We start from the raw sequence: 20,992 nt of genomic DNA, 5'->3' as shown, positions 1-20,992 counted from the left end.
TTTTTAAAAGCTGTTTTACTGATTATTTTCCCCTCGGTACTTCTGATTGTAATGGGAACAGGAAACACAAAAGAATATCAAAAGTCAGCAAGTCCAGAATCTTTGGCTTCACATGTACCTTTTATTAAATAACACACTATGTAATTAATTTAAGGTATTCAAACCTCTGTACCTTAAGGTACCTTACAAACAGAAAAAGAGGATGGCTCCACAAAGCAGCTCTTCTAGTGATATTTTTTTAGTTCAGTTTCCAGACCATCACCCTTTGGGAGGATTCCAGATAAGTATCTGAACTTTTGGATGCTTCTCCCAACTGAACGGCCAAGCTGTTTGATGTAACTCTACTATTATTTAACACCTGGCTGCACTGCTGTGAAGTGCAGTGTGAATAAAATAAGACATGATTTAGTGTGTGCTAGGAACTATTTGGCAACAAAACAACAGAAATGTTTTCTAAATAATCTAAATAAGTTTTATAATAAAGATCCAGAAGCGTCTCCTTACGTTGTAAAGGAAGCCACGCCACATCTTTCCATGACAGCACATCCAGGCACATCATTTGGGACCACATCTTCTTGCTGCAAGAGTTACTAAGTAGGGAAGAAGTAGGTGATTGATTTATTTTTATCTGCGCAAGAATATCATGGTTAATTAGGATGTGATATCCCTGTTATTGCTGGGGGTTTTTACATTACAGGTAACAGAGAGAACTCATTCAGGCACTAGAAATCGGTGATGTTCCCTGCTGATAACATATGTAATGAAAATTTAAACTCTACATCTGGAAGTTTTTCATTATAATCTGAAAGTGCTGAATTTAAAGCACTGAGGAACAGACACAATGGGCACTGGAGGGAATGCAGCCACCGACCACATAGAGCTCAATGGATATAAGCACAGTCTTTCCTCAAGGTGCTGCATAAATCTGGCAAAGATTAAGTTGGTTCTGTCAATTCAGTGAACAAGTGAGTTACTGAGCCCACAGAGAAGGGAAGTACATCTACTAGGGAAGGAAGATCTAAGACACAGGTTGAATAGTTCTGAAAAAGGAGTACTCAGGAGCCTAAGGAGAGGATTTTGGTTTTAACCACTGTTTGACCACTTTGGCCTTACAGTTTCAGGAATATGTTTTTAATGAATTCACGTAAAACTAAAAAAGAAATAGAAACAAACAGCTGCTTTCAAGTCCTTTGCACTTTGGTATTTAATCACAAAAAAATTTAATGCAGCAGAAAAAATATACAAAGTGCAACTTCTCTATGAATACAGTACAAAGATTTTTTGGTTCTAATGTGGTCCCTCATCTCAGGAAAAATGAATATGCTAAATAATCTGTACCAAAAACTTTCATGCAAAGGAGTTGGCCATTGTTAATGTTTCAGGCAAATGCTGCTAAGCTCCACTTTGTAACAGACCATTAATTAAAAAATATATATTATGTTAGAAAATGCAAAGAGTTTTACAACTATCGGTATAGCTCTTTCTCTGCAATAATTTATATTTCATATTACCTAGAGGGTTTTCTCAAAAGGCATAGTCTTCAAAATAAAAAATATCCAAGCATGATCATTACACTAATAAAATAAAACTAACCCTGTCCAGGTATCTTCCAGGAACCAATTTTGATATTCCCTCCTTTATTTAGATTATTAAGTCATTAAACTAATGATGAAATGTTATAGCATAAAGTCATAAGAGCCTGAGGTGTGTGCATCTGAGAAACACAATAAATACAGCTACTACTGTTGGATGAACCTTTTGATGACAGTAGAGGATAGAGCAGTGACTCAGTGAGAAGTGATTGCACAGTGGCTGTTCTGCTCACCTGGATTTTAGGGACATGTTTCCTGTCTTGCCACAGTCTTCCTATTTGTCCCCTGCCCTGGTTCAGCTTCATTCAGTTATTTTAACTGATTCAAATCATTGGGATACCTGGAAAATAAGGCACCAGTTTTTAATCAGTCTTAGTACTTGTGATGCTGAGTCAGCAGAGCTTTGAGATGACTCTGCTGCATCTTTCTCCCCCCCAAAACCCAAGAACTCAGCAATATCTTTGTAAACACCACAGAAGGTTTTTCATAAACCAGAGACAAGAACAGTGAACTTTTTCTAATGAAGGAAAACTCAGAAAAAATAAAGAACAGAGAAAAGGGAATGAAAAACTGGCCAAAATTCTCTCCCTGCCTCCTGTGTCCTGACAAGGTGGGTCCATTCCCTCAGGCTTGCTCTCAGACCAGCAGCTCAGTGACTCTAAAATTCTGACAAGTTGCACACAGTCCCCTGGCTCCCTCTGAAGCACTGGGTTTTCGGGCATAGAGTCCTGCCTACTCCCTGTCCTCAGCAGCATCTTGGCCTCAGCCTTCACTGCAGGGTCCCTTTTCCCCTAACTCATCTTCTGTGATCATGCTGAGACACTCCTGAGGAGGGAGTAATCTCCCCTGACTCCAGAGGGCTGATGCAGAGGACAGCACTCAGGAGGAGTTTAATGTCTACAGGAGCCTCGTGGGCTGTGCACACACACTGGCTTACACATCATAAACTACACATAAAAAGAAGTATAATATAATACAGTATCTCTAGGCTATTATTTCATAAATTACAGTCTTTAAGAGATTCCATTTCAGTTTTCCAAGCCTGCAGGAAAGCAGCTTTCCTCAATGGACCTGCTGGAAATCCTGCCTTGACCTGGATCCCAAGGGAGGATCGCAGGCGACCTTGGAGGAGTCTGGACTCCCCTCACTGCTTTCATCAGTACACAACAAAACTAGTTAAGAGAGCAAGTCCCCACATTGTCTTCACATACTACTGCCACACAGAATAGGACTATTTACACCTATAAAGCACTTCACTTGAAAAAATTCAATATATTAGTTGAGAGCATTGGTGAAAGAGCTTGGTATCATTTGCCAAATTTCATGACTGTAAATTATAGCACAAATTTTAAATTATTTATCCACTGCTAGAAACAGATTAGTGACAGAAAAACAGTGGCATCCATTGCTCTTTCCACCTATTTCTGATCTCCCAGCAGCAACCAGCAGTCCCCCCTGGGTAAGCACTGGCAGCATTGGATGTCAGCCACCAACGATGGCAGCACCAATGGGAAATGGTTAACAAAGGTTTGATATTTCATTTTGGGGGGCAGGAAAATTAAATCTGCAGTTTGTGACTCTTAGGAAATTAAGTCTCTATTAGGAAAGGGTTAAATACAGATTATGTAAATAGGGATATTGTTATTTCTCCCATATGTAGCACTGCGGAGTGAAGACTGCTTTCTCTCCCTCCCTATTTTTATTTTTTTTTTTAGTTTTTCTTTTCCACAAATTGAGAGATTAACCTGGTCTCAATTGAAATGGCAGCCCATATCATACCTTCCCTTGATCTCACAGCATGGCTAATAACAGCTGGGGCCTACCAAGCAGGCTTCTTTATTTTTCCTTTATTGTTCCAGGCCACACAACCGTGAACCTTCAGCATGTTATGTACTTAAGCATGGTCAGGTTGATGTCATTATTTTCTTATTGTTGTGGAGCTCCCTGGGTGTTTGCCCATATTCATAGAGAGGGGCTTGTGTGCTCTTTGTAGGTTAACCTTTTAAAAAGGAGATGCTCGACCACTTGCAAATGTAGCCCAGGGCTGTGACATTGCACTGGCCGATTGGTACGCTTCAAAACACATATTAGCACCGCTTGTGCTATTTCATCTTTCTTTTTAATTTTAGCCCAGTCTTGTTAGATAAATCTTATCTGCGCCACAAGTAAATGCTTGATAGAGCACATTTTTAAAGCCTTTAGAAGAAGGAGGAGGAGAAAAAAAGTGTGGTTTGTCTGGGTCACTGTGTGCTTTGTCTAAGTATAGGCAGAACTATTTGCCAGTTTATCTGTCCGCTGTCCCTCCGTCTATCTCACCAGCCACCTCACAGCAAACAAGGCACGAGCATTAGTGCTGAATTGTGAGAGCTACAGGGAAAAGTGCTTCTCTGCATGAACCCCAGCCACAGTCAGCTTTTACAATCCTATAAAAATTGGTCTACTTGCTATCAGTTCAGCCTGGGAAGCAAGCAGCGGCTCTCGATTGCCTCCAGCTTTGATGTAAGCACCCCACAATATTTTCGTTTAAACTACAGTGGGGAGAAGACACCTATAAAAATATTAATTAGCTCCAGTTGACACCAGATGCAGTTAACATACTGTGAGCCAGCTCTGAAATACTAGAGTTTTTATTAGGTAAGCTAATGTTTATTGCAATCATTAAAGTCTGAGTCATAAAAGGCTGAGCATAAGAAAGATGTTTCAGGTATTATTCCTTCCACGTATCAAACGTGAGTTTGTTAAATCCTGCTTCCAGGGTTAATTATTTTGGAAGTCATATTGCAAATACGAGTTTCCAAAGAATTTGGCAAGGTTTTTCATGCACTCAGTGGGCCGAAATAGAAATAAGTGAAGAGGTGAATCTCCACTGGTTTCAATGAATTTTTGGCCTTGTAACTTTTAAATGATGCAGATACAAACAGCAGAGGAGATTACAGGCTTAATGTCTGAATTACTTCAGTAGCACCAATTATGATAATGATAGACCTGACACCAATGTATCCTTTGCTACAGTTTCCTTTGTAGGCCGATCCTTGGATTTTTCAGAATGGGAGGTCAGGAAGGTGAGCAGTACAGCTGGGTAGGAAGCAGCCTTATGTATCTGGGTCACTGTCAGTGCCCCAAACGTGTGTCTTAAGTTACTGGTGTAATGGGAAGCTCAAGGCTGCCCTTGCTCGAACGCATGAGGATTATGTTTATGGTCACCGCCACTCTGGATGCACAACTTGCCCCTTCTGTAAAACCTGTGCCATGCAGGCAGGAGGTGAAACAAAATGATACTGAGATCTTTACAGGATGGAGATGAACCAAACTAGGTTTCACACACTTAATGACACCTTTGGAACCTCCTTATGTCTTTACCAGGTACAACCAGGACGGTCCCTCAAATGCTTCTTTCAATTACTGCAGAAAAGACAGCCAATAAATAGACTTCATTTCTCCTAATTTTGGAGTCTTATTTATATCAGCCAGCTCAGAATGTATGACCTGTATCCTATATGTCTAAGCATAAGGATAGGTGGTCTGAATCCTTTGCACATGGCCACGCAGCGTGTTTCTTGCATGGATCATGGCTGTGTTGCCTTACTCTTCAGACTTGAGTTTCTTGAGCCATTCCATTCCCTCTCTTATGTCTATAAGGAAAGAGTCGAATAAGAGCCACTCCTTTCATGTGTACAAACTTCCCTGGACAATCTGGCTTGCTCCAGAGTGAAGCTAGGACAGCCAACATTCAAAAGTTGGAATGGCCAGGGAGTTTAAGCCTGATGGCAGTCTCAAGTCCCAGGGAAGACTGAAACAGCACTGAACCGGCACTGTGGTTCCCCCTTTTCATTTTCAGCTTTATTTTTATTATCAAAAACCCTTGGCTGTCTACAAGGCAATACTCAGTAATACACTGAATTCATTTTTCTCTGACATTTTGCACCTTAGTAATTTCTCCTTTGCAGTGCAAGTAAATTTAATGTTAAGGTAAAATGGTTATTTTTTTCTTGAAACTAAAGCTGAATATTTCCTTCTGTAACAAGACATTCCAACTGTTTCAATTCCCAAAACCGTGTGGCAACTTGTATGTGTAAGTACAAATTTATAGATACGTACCCACAGATATATATATACATATATATATATATATATGCTTCATGGAAATGTGAATGTTTAAGGCATATCCTTACTTCAATTTTATTTAAGCAAATTTATAATCAGAATCACAAATGAATAAAATTAAAATAAAACTAACATCTCCTCCATATGTATTTTAGTGGTGAGAACGACACACTGGTTTTGGCATACACCAATGTACCGTGAATTCATTAAAACCTCAACAGTCTGATCTTTCATTATCTTAAGCAAGATGGTATCCCCTGAATTGTTCTTTATACACTTAAAATATCCCATTTACCTGAAGCTCAGTTCTTAAAACTACTTTAATATTTTCCCAGATAAGCACAGTTCAGCTATGTAAAATAGTAAGTTACACTAACATATTTATTTTGACTGAAGGACTTCAGTATGTTTTTATGACAAAATCTAGAATCATATTGCCTGCTGCAGGAAACCCATAAAAATTAAATAAACCTGTACAAAAAACCAAAGGTTTAGTCCAAAACCTTTTCTCCTTATAAATAGTTATTTTTTGTAATTTTTGTGGACCAAAAAAGATTTCAAATTTTACTGACAAATTTCCAATATCTCTTTTCAAACCTTTTGGCTCCATCAAAACACTACGATATTGCCAGAAGACATTATTTACTATGAAGCTACCATTTGGAAAATATGACTTGAGCAGGATGTCCTTTCAGAGAGCACTGTGCTCTGTCTATGATTCCATAAGATCTTTACATATTTTAAATGATATTCAGAAATAAGCTTACGCCTTTTATTATTTTTTTTTTAAGATCTGATTTTCTTATCTGAACTCTTTTAACAAAGGTATTATGCTAAGTATAAAAGCCGTCCAATTTTTTCCAACCTTTTGCTTCTCTCTAAACCACAGTCATTTTGTTAGACATTGAAAATGTCTTGATTTAGTTGTCTTGCTATTTTGGGCCTGTCCTGCCCCCTGCAGTGGTAATAAGGATGGGGCTTCCTGCTGGGTCCTGAAGAATACCATTTCACGGCCGCCACATAGCTGGCAGCTTTTATTTATGGAGCCAAGAAAATGAATGGGTATTAGTGTCCAAACATTTCAACATGCTCCTGTGGCCATGCACAAAAGGGACTGATTTGCAGCAAATTTCCACTTATTTTCCAAAAGTATTTACCTTGCAGAAGCTTGGCTGATCGCTATAATGGCATAGCAGAGGGGAAAAATGACCATTTCAGAACCCAATTTTTATATATGTTTCTGAACCTTAAAAGTGCTATACTTCTTGTGAATAAAGATAATACTCTTGGTTGCTAGGCTTTTATGGCTATGTGGCTAATGCCAGCCCTTTTTTCATGTGTGTCTTTACAACAGATGAAATGGGCATTACCTAAAAGCAAGAAGCTTCCTCTGCAATGGGCACTGCATGGGTGAAAGCTCTTGTGAAAGACCAAACTTCTCTTAAGCACTGGAAATGGCACTCAACATACACATCCAAGAGGGGTTCCCAACACCTGTACTTGTCCCTGCCTGCTGGGGGCAGCAGAGGGTGTATTTTACACCTTTCCTAAACCACCCCAGGAAATTTCGGGAGGACTTTCAACCAGTGCTCCACTGGGCAAGTGCACAAAACCTGCATCATGATGTTATACCAACAAAACCTGGTGAGATCTCATCCAGAATACAATACCAACAAAAACTGGTGGGGGCTGTACCACAGTACTATACCAACAAACAAACTATACCATAATAATATAGTGACAGAAATTGGTGAGGTCCACACCAGGATACTCCACCAACAAAAACCAGCAAGATCCGCGCCATGATACTGCACCGACAAAAACTGGTGAGAGTCACTCATGCCCTTTAAATCACTGAAATGTATTAACCATATGAGGTTATTAAGATACAGTTGCTGAAAAGTTCTGTCCGGACTCCGCAAAGTTCAGGGACGCAAATCAAACTCTTGTGCTCGTGTCTTCTTAAACCGTTACAGATGAGCTTTGTGGCAGCAAACTTTTAGGGCAGTCAGCATGTGGGTGTTAGATGATATAAAGGCTTAGTTAGATAAAATGAAGACTATTCTTAGTTCTGCAGGTGTTTGCAGGTACCCAATTTCAGGTGCAATTCCATGTATACACACGCACAGGTGGAGATCGTGTGCTTGAAGATCTCCACAATCACATTTATAGGAAAGCCACAACAAAAAGAAAAACTGGATTACTTGTACTATAACATCATTTCTTGGAAGTTCCCAGCAGGTAAGATGTGAAGTCTAGATAATAGAATCACACCACTACAGTAGCTGCTATACAAGCTTATGCAGGTCACCAGATATTACAGTCTGCAACCCCTTAGTGTAAGTTTCAAAAGAAACAATACAAGAAAGAAAGACTTGTCAATGACAATATCCTTGCAATATTTTTTACATTTTATATTTTTTTATTAAGATATTGTTCTAGACATAAACCACATCACTACTGTGTATGGTTGCCTCACCTGCACTGAAATGTAAAACTATCACAAATTATTTTCTAGTTGATTAGTTTCATGTTATTATCCATTTTTTGCCTTTTATCCTGGAAAGTCATCTGGCAATTACAGCTCCTGGTCTGCAGTGTCCCTCTTTTTCTCCTAAAATCAGTTTACATAAATGAGAAAAATAAAATAAGAGTTCTATTTTACTACAGTGTCTGAATACCTTACAGAGTAAATAGGCCCATAAGGAAAAAAAATCTGAAATCCTCGACATGCAGCAACACATCTGGAGCTGCTTTGCAGTTACAGCTCCTTATTCCTTTCCTTCCTATTCAGATTCATTCCAGTCAGTCTCCATCTCCTAAATCTATTCTCATTCAGGCAATCCCAAAGAAACAGTAACACAACATGGGTAAATCCTCTGCAACAAACAACTCTACCTCCTCCTGTTATCTCACCTTCAACGGCTGTATCGGTTTTGTTGTATCTATGAAAAAGAGATAGAGGAATGAAGTGGTGGAATAGAGAGCAGGTAAATAATCTCATCTGTTTCAACATCTTTCAAACTATTCATGAGGCATACCAAGAGACAGAGCAATGGATAGGTGAGAGATGCTCTTTCCTTTCTCGCTCCCTAGAGTTTTACAAGATTTTGCTCCTCTTCACATTGCATGGCAGAACACACCGAGCACCAGAACAGCATGTTGGAAGGAATAAATAAAAGGTGCAGCTGGAAGAATATCTACGAGTCTCTAGGAAAGGAAAGACCCTTTCTGTGCAGCTCGGCTTCTCCCACTGAGAAATGGATATAATAAGGTTCACAAGAGAGCGTTGTGAAGGTCTGCTATGAATTCTGGGCACACTGAGTCATTTTTAAATTTCCACTCAGTTTCTGGTCCCTCCTGTATGTCTGTATGATACTTAATGAAAACCTTAGAACACCTTTGGAAACTACAAATTACCTCACAGCTAATGTAACAATTTAATTTTCCGAAGCAATCAAGGCCAATCAAATAGCAGACATAAGTGACCTGTTTTATAACAAACTATAATTTTAAACATTTTAAAAATAAGAATATGACATTAGTCTCCCTACCTCATAACAGTGCAATTAAGACTTTGAATTATTGTATTTTAGTCTGGTTAAGAATAATTTCTCCTGAAAACTCTAATAGAAAGTAACATATACCAAAACTTATTCTTCCCACTAAGACTTGATTTCATTCTCTTGTAATGACACAGGTAAACTTTAATAAAAATTAATACCTTGTGATCTATTTTGTCCCCTTTTTTAGTGTAACTTGGCTTAGTCAGTGATTTAGAAAGTCAATCAAACCCTGCTAAAGGTCCTTTTTTCAACCATTAGAAGTGAACCATCATGAAATCCCCACTTAGTATAATGGTTTCATCTTGTCAAGATAGGGGAAAAAAAAAGAGAGAGAGAGAGAAAGAAAGAAACAAATTTTGCTTTTTTTCCTGAGGTTAAGAATTACCTTTATCAAACAATGGCTTAGCATGTTATGGCATTAATTTTGCAATAAATTATAGTGCAGGTAGGTGGAATTACTCACATTGCTTGACCAAAGTGTCTGACCCAGACAGACCTCTGATTGATGAATAGTTTTTCATTTTGTTCTACTAGTTCTATCAGACAGAATCAAAAAGCTGGATGAAAAAGATCCTATTTCATGTAATAGTATTTTGTTATATATCATTAGCACTTAATTCCGTCACCAGTGCCATGCCTGTGTTAACGGGGCCTTTCACACCTTGATGTGACATTCAAGGATGTCGTGAGGTTATACAGGGGAAAAATTAGAAGGACCAAAGCCCAGTGAGAACTTAGTCTCACTATTGCTGTAAAAGACAATTAAAAAATGCTTCTATAAATACACTGGCAACAAAAGAAGGGCTAAAGAGAATCTTCATCCTTTAGCAGATGTAGGGGAAAAACATAGCATCAAAGGATTAGGAGAAGACTGAGGTACTTAATGACTTCTTTGCCTTAGTCTTTAACATTAAGACCAGATGTTCTCTGTCTACTCAGTGCCTTGAGCTGGATGACTGGGACAGGGAGCAGAATGAGCCCCCTGTAATCCAAGGAGAAATGATCAGTCACCTGCTACACCACTGGGACACACACAGGTCTGTGAGTCTGGATGGGATCCACCCAAAGGTACCAGGAAGCTGGTGGAAATGCTCACTGAGCCACTTTCCATCATTTACCAGCAGTCCTGGCTAACTGGGGACGTCCCAGTTGACATGTAGATGTAGTGGACTTTGAAGTGTTGGGTCAACCAGCTGGACTTGGTTATCTTGAAGGTCGTTTCCAATCTAAAAATAATTCTATGACTGTTCTTGGATAATTAATGCACTAAACTCTGGTGCCAATGAGTGAAACAGATCCGATAACGCCGCTACACAGTGACTTGGTCCAGGCCCTCCAAGGGGAGGTCTCTTACAAAATTAAAAATATGATTAGAGCATGAATAGAGCTACCTTTGATCTAAGTTCCTGAAGTATCAACACCAGTGTACTCTCAATGTATACTTAAGGAAAGACTGAGTACAACCCCATGAAACCTTGACTGTTCACCTGAGTAGCTACTGCATACTGAAGTTCATGACGCTGTTACTTCACTACTATTGTTATCCAAGGTACTCAGTTTAGTTCAGGTACATTCTACCTGTAGTATTACACCTCTTTATGGCTGTAGAGAATTTAAGCTTCTTCACGACCTCTTTTCAGCATAGCTACTTGGTCTTGGTGAACTTTACATCTATACATTGATTGTTTCTTCTGTTTAGGTCAAAACTCATGCTTAAGTCCAAGCTTGCCTTAGAATCACAACTATTAAAGAAAAATCTGAAGTAAGGTGTAGGCCTGGAGGGAGATCTAGAGTACTATGGGTAAGTTCAAACTCACCCTGTTTCCCAACACGTCCTGGCTCCTGTCACACTGCTCCAACCAGCATTGTGGATAACACAATCATACACATGGCTGCAGATGGTTGGCTTGAAATTTTTAACTTCCACCCCATAAAGCTTTCTGGCAACACCACAAGGTGTACACAGGCTGTTTTAAAAACTGGGCAATCATGAGAATGAACCTGACTCTAATTCAAGCAGGTACCACGTTAAGAGCTTGCCAGTGACTTACATGAAACCTTGCTCCTCCTGCAGATGTTTATAACTGAGTTGAATTTCAGTCAAGACAGATGAAGAGTAAAATATTCAACAAGTTTGCTTTGCTTTGCAGCTGCAGTTTTGTTATTGCAAATCTTACTGCTTGAAAGGGGAGACTGAAGCAGCAACTAATAAACTAAAAAGAGCACGCAGTTCTGGTAGCAGGAATTTCAGTGGGTGGCAAAGCTGATCAAAGGATAGTGAAGAGATTTGTGAAACTTTAAATGTTCTATGTCAGAGGGCTCAAAACTTAGCAATTTTTCATCTCTGTCAACGTTTCCATGACTATAAATCAGAATCACAAAGTACATGTAAGAAATACATGTATATTTTCTGCAGAAAACGGTATTTCTTGTATTAGAGTTTTATTTTCTGCAGAAAACTGTATTTCTTGTATTGCAGTTTTACGCATGCCTAGCACATAACAACTTCTTATAAACTACAAGATCATGGTTGCACGGTGGTAATACTTGTTCAGATTTTCCTTGGTGCATGGCATATCCTCTCACATTAATTTGTCAAGTCATCCCAGAGACATGTCTCATTATAATTTCCCTTCCAAACTTTTTCCCTCAAGAAACAAACTAACGACATTGTTTTCTTCTTTGGGAGAGGTTTGATTCTTCTTGAAACCAGTCTGCGTTTGTGGAAGAGGCAAAGATCAATTTAAAAGACCTAATGACTAGGACTGGGGCTCTAATTTATGAGTTTTCATTTTATATTTCATGCTATAAAAGCATTTAACCACATTTTGCACATGCTTTTGCCTTCCAACCAAGAATTATTGTTATGGTGTCTCTGTCACCTTCCTCACTGTTCTGATGCCAACACTGTGTTATTTAGACTGCAAGTTCTTTGAAACAAAAGCTGGATACTCCTTAACTAAGCAATTATGTATTTAGTAAAAATATGAGGTAGGTAGCAGGCAAAATCTGTTGTCAAAGAGACATATTTTTTCATCTTTCTCTCTACATAAGTATCTACTTAATTTTGAAGATCCTCTTTCTGACTTATTTATCCTAAGTGTAACTTCTTATTTGGTTGGGTTTTCCTTTCTTCTTCGGTTGGTTTTGTTGTTACTGGGTTTTTTAACACCTGGCATCTGCCATAAATCTTTAGTCTGAATTAAAGATACATTGCAAGTGCCTTACCTCAGTCACAGTGAATGTATATCCAGAGACATTCCATTGGTTCCACTGGCATCAGTCCATATGCGCACAACTGTAAATGACATGAAAAAAATCTGGCCTCAGATATGAAAAAGGCTATTTATGCACTTTGACAAAGGACAAAAGTCTTATAACTTTGGGTCTACACAGAAATGAGACACAAATATGTTAGTGAAAAGCCCCAAGTTTTCTAAATGTAGATGAGCACAGATTAAGAAAGCAGTAATTAATTTCCTTTGACCTCAAGCTGAAATTCCTTTCTAAAGCTGTCATAAAGAGAAAGAGGCCAGAGAGAAGAAGTGAAACTGTGTAACAATGCAATTAAACCCTTGTAATGAGGTCAGCCATTGGACTTGTTGCAACTGATATCATTATAGCAATGAGGAGGCATTATACGATGGCCTGATTTTTTACAGGATTCATTTTTTTCTTTAACTCTTTAACAGTCAGATATGTATTCTAAAGCATTATAAAATAATTGTTGTTAATGACCAGAAGAACAGGTACAAGCTCTATTATCTTACTAGCACTGTTTCATAAGTTCTGGTTATGGAGGCACCAAAAAACCCCATGGCAGTGGAAGACATAACAACTTTGAGAGACACAACCTTCCACTCAGACTCTGCGTCATATTTGCTGTTGGAGCTTCTTCCCAGAAAGCAACTCAACTCCATTCAACATTGGGAGAGAGTAACTTCTGGCAATCTGCTGACAACTGGTGGCAGGTAATACTTGACTCACATGGGAGCTCAAGGAAAACATGAGCAGACCTGTAGGACTAACCTGAATCAGAAAGAATCCCAAGTAGTCTCGATGTCACTTGAAACTTGTTTATTCATTGTGGCTGCTGGGAAAGGAATTTGCTCCACTGGAAGAGTATTCATTGGTTTCATGTGTTCTGCAAAGGTATGTTTTGATTGGTTAGGCATTAAAAAGACATAGAAACTTGGGAAACTCAGATTTGGGCAGAGATTTGAGATTTAGATAGGGTTTATTTTACATAGAGCTTTCATTAAATAAATAATCATTTTTTTCAAGTGGAAATCTAAACTTAAGATATTTTTCCTTTCTGAAGGGAGTGTCCTCAGTATTGGGCATGCACATGATAACCACCCCATTATTACCTCTCTGAGTCATTTGGATCCCCTACAACTGAACTCACAGTATCCATTTCCTCAGCAACTATTCACAGATCAGTAAATAATAATAATAATAACAAATAAGAAGTTGTTGTTCTTCCTTCAGTCTGTTCATATGAGTGAATCCTTACTAGTGTTTATAAAATAGGGCTTGGATATTTAGTTTTAAAAAATGCTTCAGGGTTATGAATTCAAAGTGGTCACAGGTATTTCCATCTTCTCAGAGGGAAATACCTGCAGGATAAGAAGAGAAAAAGTTAATGAAGAAAAATAATAGCTTATTGGGATCTTAAATATTCATACCCCATTTATTCCTTTAAAACAACCAGAGTAAACCTGAAAAGGAAGAAAGTGGGGCGCTTATAATGCCACATAGAGGAGATGATTGCTTGATGAAGAGTCTGTTCATTGACTTCAATAGGGCAAGGAGATTTTGGACTTGAGTTGCCCCTTTCTTGAGGCTTCAGTTCCTCTAGTCGTCTGTCAATACACATATGAAGGCATAACAAAGAAATTCAAACCGATATCAAGTATTTCTAACTCTTCCCTTCACACTTCTCAAATTGTGCAGCTTAAACCAGCTTGAAAAAAAAAGTTTCAAGTGCCTCTACCTTTTCTGAATAAGTTCACCATCCCCTGTGTGCGCATTATACTTTTAAAAGAACTATTAGAAGATGGCTTACTAGTTGGAAATACAGAAAAGGCACCATTTTCTTGCACTCAGAGGTCTGAGTCACCAGTTCAGATCCCTGTGCTTTTACTGGTGCACTGAGGCATCACGTGCCTCAGTTTCTCCTCACTGAGTATAATACTGACCTCTTCAAAGAGCTGTAAGCTTTCTGTGAACTTCTGTATTAAGTGTGAAGCCACAGCATTATTAAAGATACTTTATATAGAGGCACCTGAGTGATGTCCTATAAATTGTCATTTCTCTCCAAATGGAGCACAATATAACATTTCCTCCAGAAATACATTTATTATTTAACACTTTTCCGTGAAAGGTTTCTTTTACATTGCAAATGCTCAGAGTTCTTTCATGGGTCTTAGACTATTGACCCTTTACCTTAAAACATGCTATTAATGCTTAACGCTGTTATTAGTATTCAGGGAAGTAATGACTGGTACTAAAATGGAAATGTGCAGTAAAAACACCTTCTATTTTGTAAAATAATTATGTAGACTAATAATTATTTCATACGATTCTTTTTGATTGATAGGGAAAGGGCACCAAGAAGTTTGGAATCATGGTTCTTTAAGGTCTACATTCAAATAGCAGCCACCAATACCATTGTTTCCGACAGCTACATTTTCTAAGAATGGCAACAGGATGATCCCTGGTTCTGTTTGGATGAGGGTTACATCAGATAAGGGATACTTAATTAGCTTTTTTTTTGTTTGAATGGCAAGGAATTATAATTCTATAAAGGGCAGCTCAGCGTTCTTGCAATTTCCAACTAAGTCACTGGTACCCTGGAGGTCAAATATAGTTCAAGTCTGCAGTGAAGTGAGACTACCTCCTTCCACTCTGCTGTCATCCCACCTGACCCTAACCTGGTAAAAGCATCCCTAGTGATGCCAAAGAGGCCTTTCCATTCTCTGTGTACCAGCTACACTGGTCTTTCACATTTAAGGCTGCCAGATAAATGTCAAATTGCAATGTTCTTGTGATGTTTAATGGGAACCAGGCTGAGAGTGCTTGAACTTGTTTCACTTCAGAGAAGTTTTTGTCACTTTGGCTTAGGTGGAAAAACAAGTTTTAGATCAATAACGTCCATAAATGAAGTGCTGGGCTTTCTTAGCTGGTTTGTTGCTTGATAAAAAAAGTGGAAAACCAACTTAGCTGTATGTGTCTGTGTGTAGTACAGAAATATCTGCAAGACTGTTGTTCCATGTTTTACAAAGATGGCTAGTTCTAGCTCCATTCTTTTTTTGAGTGCATAATATTAGCAACTTTTATAGTTATTTTCCTCACAGATTTTCAGATTAAGACAGCTATAGCTGGGTGTCTGTTTGCATATATAACTACTTTAAACTATTTTTCTGGGCCTGTTTTGTTGCCAATTTTTCCTTCAAACACTGTATTAAAATTGAATATAATACATTTAAGCCAGGTTTACTACTCATGATACCACAGCTACGGACTGGAAAAGAAAGGAAAATTACAGCTTTAAATAGATAGTATACATGTACACAGACAAATTAATTGTTTGTAAATAATTTTAAACCAATGTTAACGTGAATTTGGAAGTACTCAGAAGTCTTTCCTACCATAATGCTGCTGAAGACTACAGCTGCTGAGCTCTGTCTCTCTACCAGCACAGACTCCTAAGCAGGAGCCAACATCCAGCATCCATAAGATTCCCGCTCATCACTCAGTTAACCTGGGAGCTGTTCAGATATTAAAGTGATAACTGCCACAATAAAACTTCAAGGCCTATTTAAGAGTTGTGGAGAGGAAGAAAGGAAACATTCCTGCCAATTCCACCGCAGCTACTCAGCCATCAACGCTCTGGGTGGAGCACAACTACTCTCCTGGATCCCTGTTTCAGTTCCTACATGACTACCAAAAGCCATCAGCAGTGCCAATAAAAGCAGTAAAATACCAGCAGGATCAGCAGTAGGAGCAACAGCTGGCCAGATACAAGAAAGGAAATAAAATGTACCATCTGAGGGTAATCAAGGGATTAGTTATGATTCATGAGTCACAACTCCTTTCTGGACAGGCTCCTGCTTTGATCTAGCTACATATGGCCCCTTGCTCTGGTGCTGTGCTCGAAACAGCAAGAAGAGAAACACAGGAAGTAAGTGGTAAATGGAAGCAGTAAGTGTGAGATATTCAGAGCTATTTATAAATTAACTACTTTGGGACAATTAGCTGGATTCAAAATTACACGTTTTACTACATAATTAAAATTCAGGTAACTATTTACTTTTGTAGAAGACGTTATGAAATTAATAAAGAATGTCAGTCACCTACCTAAGACATTACCAGCTACTAGTAAGAGAGAATAAAATCAGGGATAAAGGAAATTTCAAATGGCTCACGGATATTTTGTCACATTTCTCTTAATAGTGTTGCAGTAAGCAATTAAAAATTGAAAGTATTGCCTTATTTCAAATTTGAACTTTTCTCTTTTAACTTCTAATAGCTCTAATCATCTTGGGTTTTAAGCTACAGGAAAGCCTTTCTGTCAGCTGTTAGAAATGTCTTGCACACCAGGAGTGAACAAGCTTCTAGGCTTCCATAGGGCAGACTAAGTAAACTCTCCAAGTTTCCCAATAGGAAATGTATTTTCAATATCTCAAATAACTCCTGTCTCTCTCCTCAGAATTCTCTTAAATGCCTTTGTTGTGTTTTGGTTTTTAAGAGACTTAACTCTTTTTCAATGTTCCCTTTCTTGCACATCCAAGAACCTCCTGTACTAATTCTTCTGTTCAATTACGACTACCATGAGTATCAGTCTTTTCTCCTAGTTCTCCTTTCTCCAAGCTAATAAATGTAATTTACATTCCTGTTTCTAGATGCATGAACCCGCATTTACATTTAGCTGCAATAATACAATGTAATCTCTATAAAACTATATAACTAAGCCATTTTCATTGTTATTTACAAATTAGCACCTGTAAATTCTATTTGGATGTTTATCTTTTCTCCAAAATATTAACTTTTGGCTACATGCTGATCTACGTCTAATCATATTAAAAATATCCCAATGAATAATGATTTCTCATTTAGAAGCAGATTTTTAGATCAACTAACAAATTTTAAATCTGTTCAGTAGTGACTACATTGATTTTTGTATGACACTAATTTTTGTAAGGAAGCCATTCAATATCAAATCAGTCTCAGAAATTGTATTCTTTCAGAGCAACTACTTTTACCTGTTAGAGCTGATATAAATTCTAAAATGCTTAATGACATCATAAGTCAGCCCTGATAGTGTTACAATTTCAGTTGGACCTGAAACCAGTTGACCAACATGTAGGAGGCTTTTTTCAGTTTTATTACACACATTGCAACTCCTCCTCCAGATTATGCAATGATGCAAACGTACATTCCAATAATAACAGCACAGACGTGCCTTCATATATTCCAAGTATATAGAGAGCCTATATATAGAGAGGGCCTATATTTAGCCTCTACTTCCATCACCCTGTGAATGTGATGCCAGAGGGAATAATTAAGGGGCAAGACTGGTTGACCTAGACATTGGTTGACCCGCCCGACAGGCTTTCAGTCTGAATTCTCTGGTCTGCTAAAGAAGAAAGCCTCACAAAGTGTCTTTAAAGCAGTCATGGAAGACAAGAAGACGGTTCCCTAGTGACTCTGTGATGATGTAAGTCTGTCAGAGATGGCTCAGCTATTTGCCATCACAAGGCATTTCCTGCCCCCAGCATAAGAGGACAGTAATAAAGTCATATATGGAAGGCAGAGTGGGAACTGAACGTGGTGAACTTCACTACCTTAGATCCTTTGTTAGAAAAAGGAGATTTCACCCTTTGCAACCAGAACCACGTGAAGCTGAATCTTCAGACCCCTGTGGTTTCCCACTTTGTTCTGTGGCTTGACATACTAGGAAAATGTGGCTTGATGGTCGTCATATCCAAACAATAAATCCATCACAAGCAACAATCTGTCAGACTTCTATGAAATCTAACTTACATATCACTGACCTGTTTTCAAAATGGTTACCTGCCGCAAGCCACTCCTAACAAGGAGACTGCCACCAGTAAAATTTGTTTGGTCTCTCCAGTGAATTTGTTCCTGAGTCCCTATGCTGAAGCTGTGCCAAAAATACTGCACAGAGGTGGCATTGGGGTTAGGGCTTGCACAGAGACTACTTGTTTCACACTACTGCTACTACAGACAAGGCATCAGATACTAAAAACTTCAGTTTGCTGATTGATACAGTCTGATTGGAATCTCCAAATCTACTGCAGAGATGAAAGTCCCTCTGTCAATTCATTAGTCACCTTTGCTTTATCATTAGGAAATGTAGAACAGTAACTTTGCAGGAAAGATATTCATTACTAGACCCCAGCTGGAGCCTTTCAAGATCAGGGATTAAAAAGCTCACAAACCACTGTTTCCAATTAGGTACAAATGTCTTTCTCTCCTCTGTTTCTCAGCAATCATAGGACTTACTCTGGATGTGGCTAGAATGGCACATTTTGGCCACCTACTTGACAACATTTATGACTGGATAACTAATAGATTCAGCTTATTAATTTCTGCCATGAGTTAACCCCAGCTACGACCCCAAAAAAGGCTTCTACAATAGCCCTTCTCCAGATCATGCCATACTCTTTAGAGGGTAATCTTTTCCTGCACTCCCTAGCAATTCCCAGCTCAGGGACTGAAGGTAGGACATGGAGCAGAAGACAGTGAGATCTGAAAAAAAACCCAAAAGCCACAACCTCCACAAGCCCAGTGCCCCGTAGTGAAAATTCAGGTTTCCAAGCTTTCCAATGAGCAGACAATCTCCAAATGACATGCAAGGCAACACATCAAATTTCAGGTATGAATAGTACAAGATCTTTTTCCCCTTCTCACCACATTTTTTGTGATTCCTCTTACTGTATCCTAAGTGTTTGGAAGATTTTTCCCAGTTGGCATGTGGCTTATACAATCCAACTTCCTTTAGAGAAGGCTACCATATTTCAAAGGCACAGTTTTTAAGGCTGCTTAAAAAACTATGTGCCAAATTCTGCCTTATGACTAAAGCTGAATTCCAATAGATACTCACTCATGATCCCCGTAGAGTCAATGAGACTTCTGCAACTGATCATCAAGTTTCAGTCCCTTGTACACTGCAATTATAATTTCCAGTAGATATTTTTAAAGCCTGTTTTCAAATAAAGGATGAGGTTCAAAAGGAAATGTTAATGCTTTTCTTTCTCCAATGTCTGATCAGACTGGCTGGGAAGAAGGAACTGGTGTACAATTTTGTTCCTGTTAATTTTGTTAATAGTCTTGTGCTGCAACTTGTCTAGATGCTTTGTGACTAGTGCTGGTCTTTTCTCCTTTTTTCCCACTGACATGCTCTTGCCAAGGATATCGTTATGACATTCTGTAGTAACAAGCATTCTTCTGTTCAAATTTATATCAATTAGTTTGGGACAGTAATTCAATCGGACGGCCCACTGGATTTTGAAAGACTCGCAACGATGTCAAAGTGGCGACCTTTTTCCTCCACTCTCAGCCAAAAGCCATTTTTTAACAAGGAGCTCTTGAAAAGAAATGCCACTTTGATAATTAGTTATTGATCACGGACAATGCGGCGACGAATACCATCGGATTAGCCAGACGCCAGTGGGTCGCGACACGAGGGTTTCCTTATCGCAATAATCTATGAAAAGAAATATAGAATAAAGGTCATTAAGGCTTCTGTTTTGGGAACATAACCCAGATAACTTAACTTCCTTATTAAAAATAAAAATACCAAAAGTGTTCTGGATGCACTTAGTTTTGCAATTAACCTGTTAAAAAAAACTTCCGGCTACACAAAATTTGTGAAGCTGCACTCTTTAAGCGACTACTTTTGAAATTATTTTGATAAATTAACCCTGCCATGGCCAGCAATGTTGCCTCACTAAAACACCATCATCTTTCCTACCTCTAAAATGTCCATTAGAAACTATTTTGGATCTGTGTATAAAAACACCGTAACAATTATAGACTTAAAAAATTATGGACTTTTCTTTCATCTAATTTAGAAAGCATTTCAAGGCCTGCCTGAAATTGCTTCACGTAAGTTATTTAATGGAGAAAAAAATGGCAAAGAACAATTTTATTGCACTTAAAAGAGCAGAAAGGAGGATGAGATCCATTAGTTTTAGGGTTTCTTTCCAGAATATTAATGAAACATAGTTTTGTTGAAATGTGCAAGAATATACAACTACCTGTACTATAATTTTGACTGACTTGAGAGATTTTTAGGTTAGTACTGGAATAATACAACTATTTATGAGGTATGTAGGATAATGTTAGAGTCCCACTGTAATTTAACTCATAACACCATAGGTAATACCCATAAATGACTGGACTACCTAGTACTTTACATTAATAGATATATAACTCACAGATCATTATTTCAAATTCAGCACAGGCCTTTATTTCTTCATAGACTTGCCTAGAATAGTTATAATTTCAGTGTGACAATGAGATAGAGAAAAAACATTATGGTCAGAGAAAAAAAAAGTCCAGAATGACTGAAATAATGTCACATAGGATGTCAGGAATCTGCAAGTCTAAAAATCAAACTCAGATTACTTTGTTTCTCATCATATAAAATTATTTTCTTCTGAACTGATGACTAATGGCACTTAAAACAGTGTGAATAGT

The 20,992-nt window shown here is 38.3% G+C and overlaps 1 long non-coding RNA gene across 1 annotated transcript; it reads right to left on the bottom strand.

Moving 5' to 3' along the window:
- Window positions 1-503: 503 nt before the first annotated feature.
- LOC113969854 lies at window positions 504-19,478 on the bottom strand. The gene is made up of 5 exons (XR_003534953.1): window positions 19,395-19,478; window positions 13,292-13,406; window positions 12,491-12,560; window positions 1,826-1,932; window positions 504-590 (listed from the first exon to the last, which is right to left on the bottom strand). It is a non-coding gene; the product is annotated as an uncharacterized LOC113969854 (long non-coding RNA).
- Window positions 19,479-20,992: the final 1,514 nt, after the last annotated feature.

The sequence above is a fragment of the Neopelma chrysocephalum genome, unplaced genomic scaffold (assembly GCF_003984885.1).
Source record: "Neopelma chrysocephalum unplaced genomic scaffold, ASM398488v2 Primary Assembly neopelma1_75, whole genome shotgun sequence".
Taxonomy (NCBI): Eukaryota; Metazoa; Chordata; class Aves; order Passeriformes; family Pipridae; genus Neopelma; species Neopelma chrysocephalum.
Note: the sequence above shows the minus strand (reverse complement) of the source record. Positions and strands in the feature narration are given on the sequence as shown.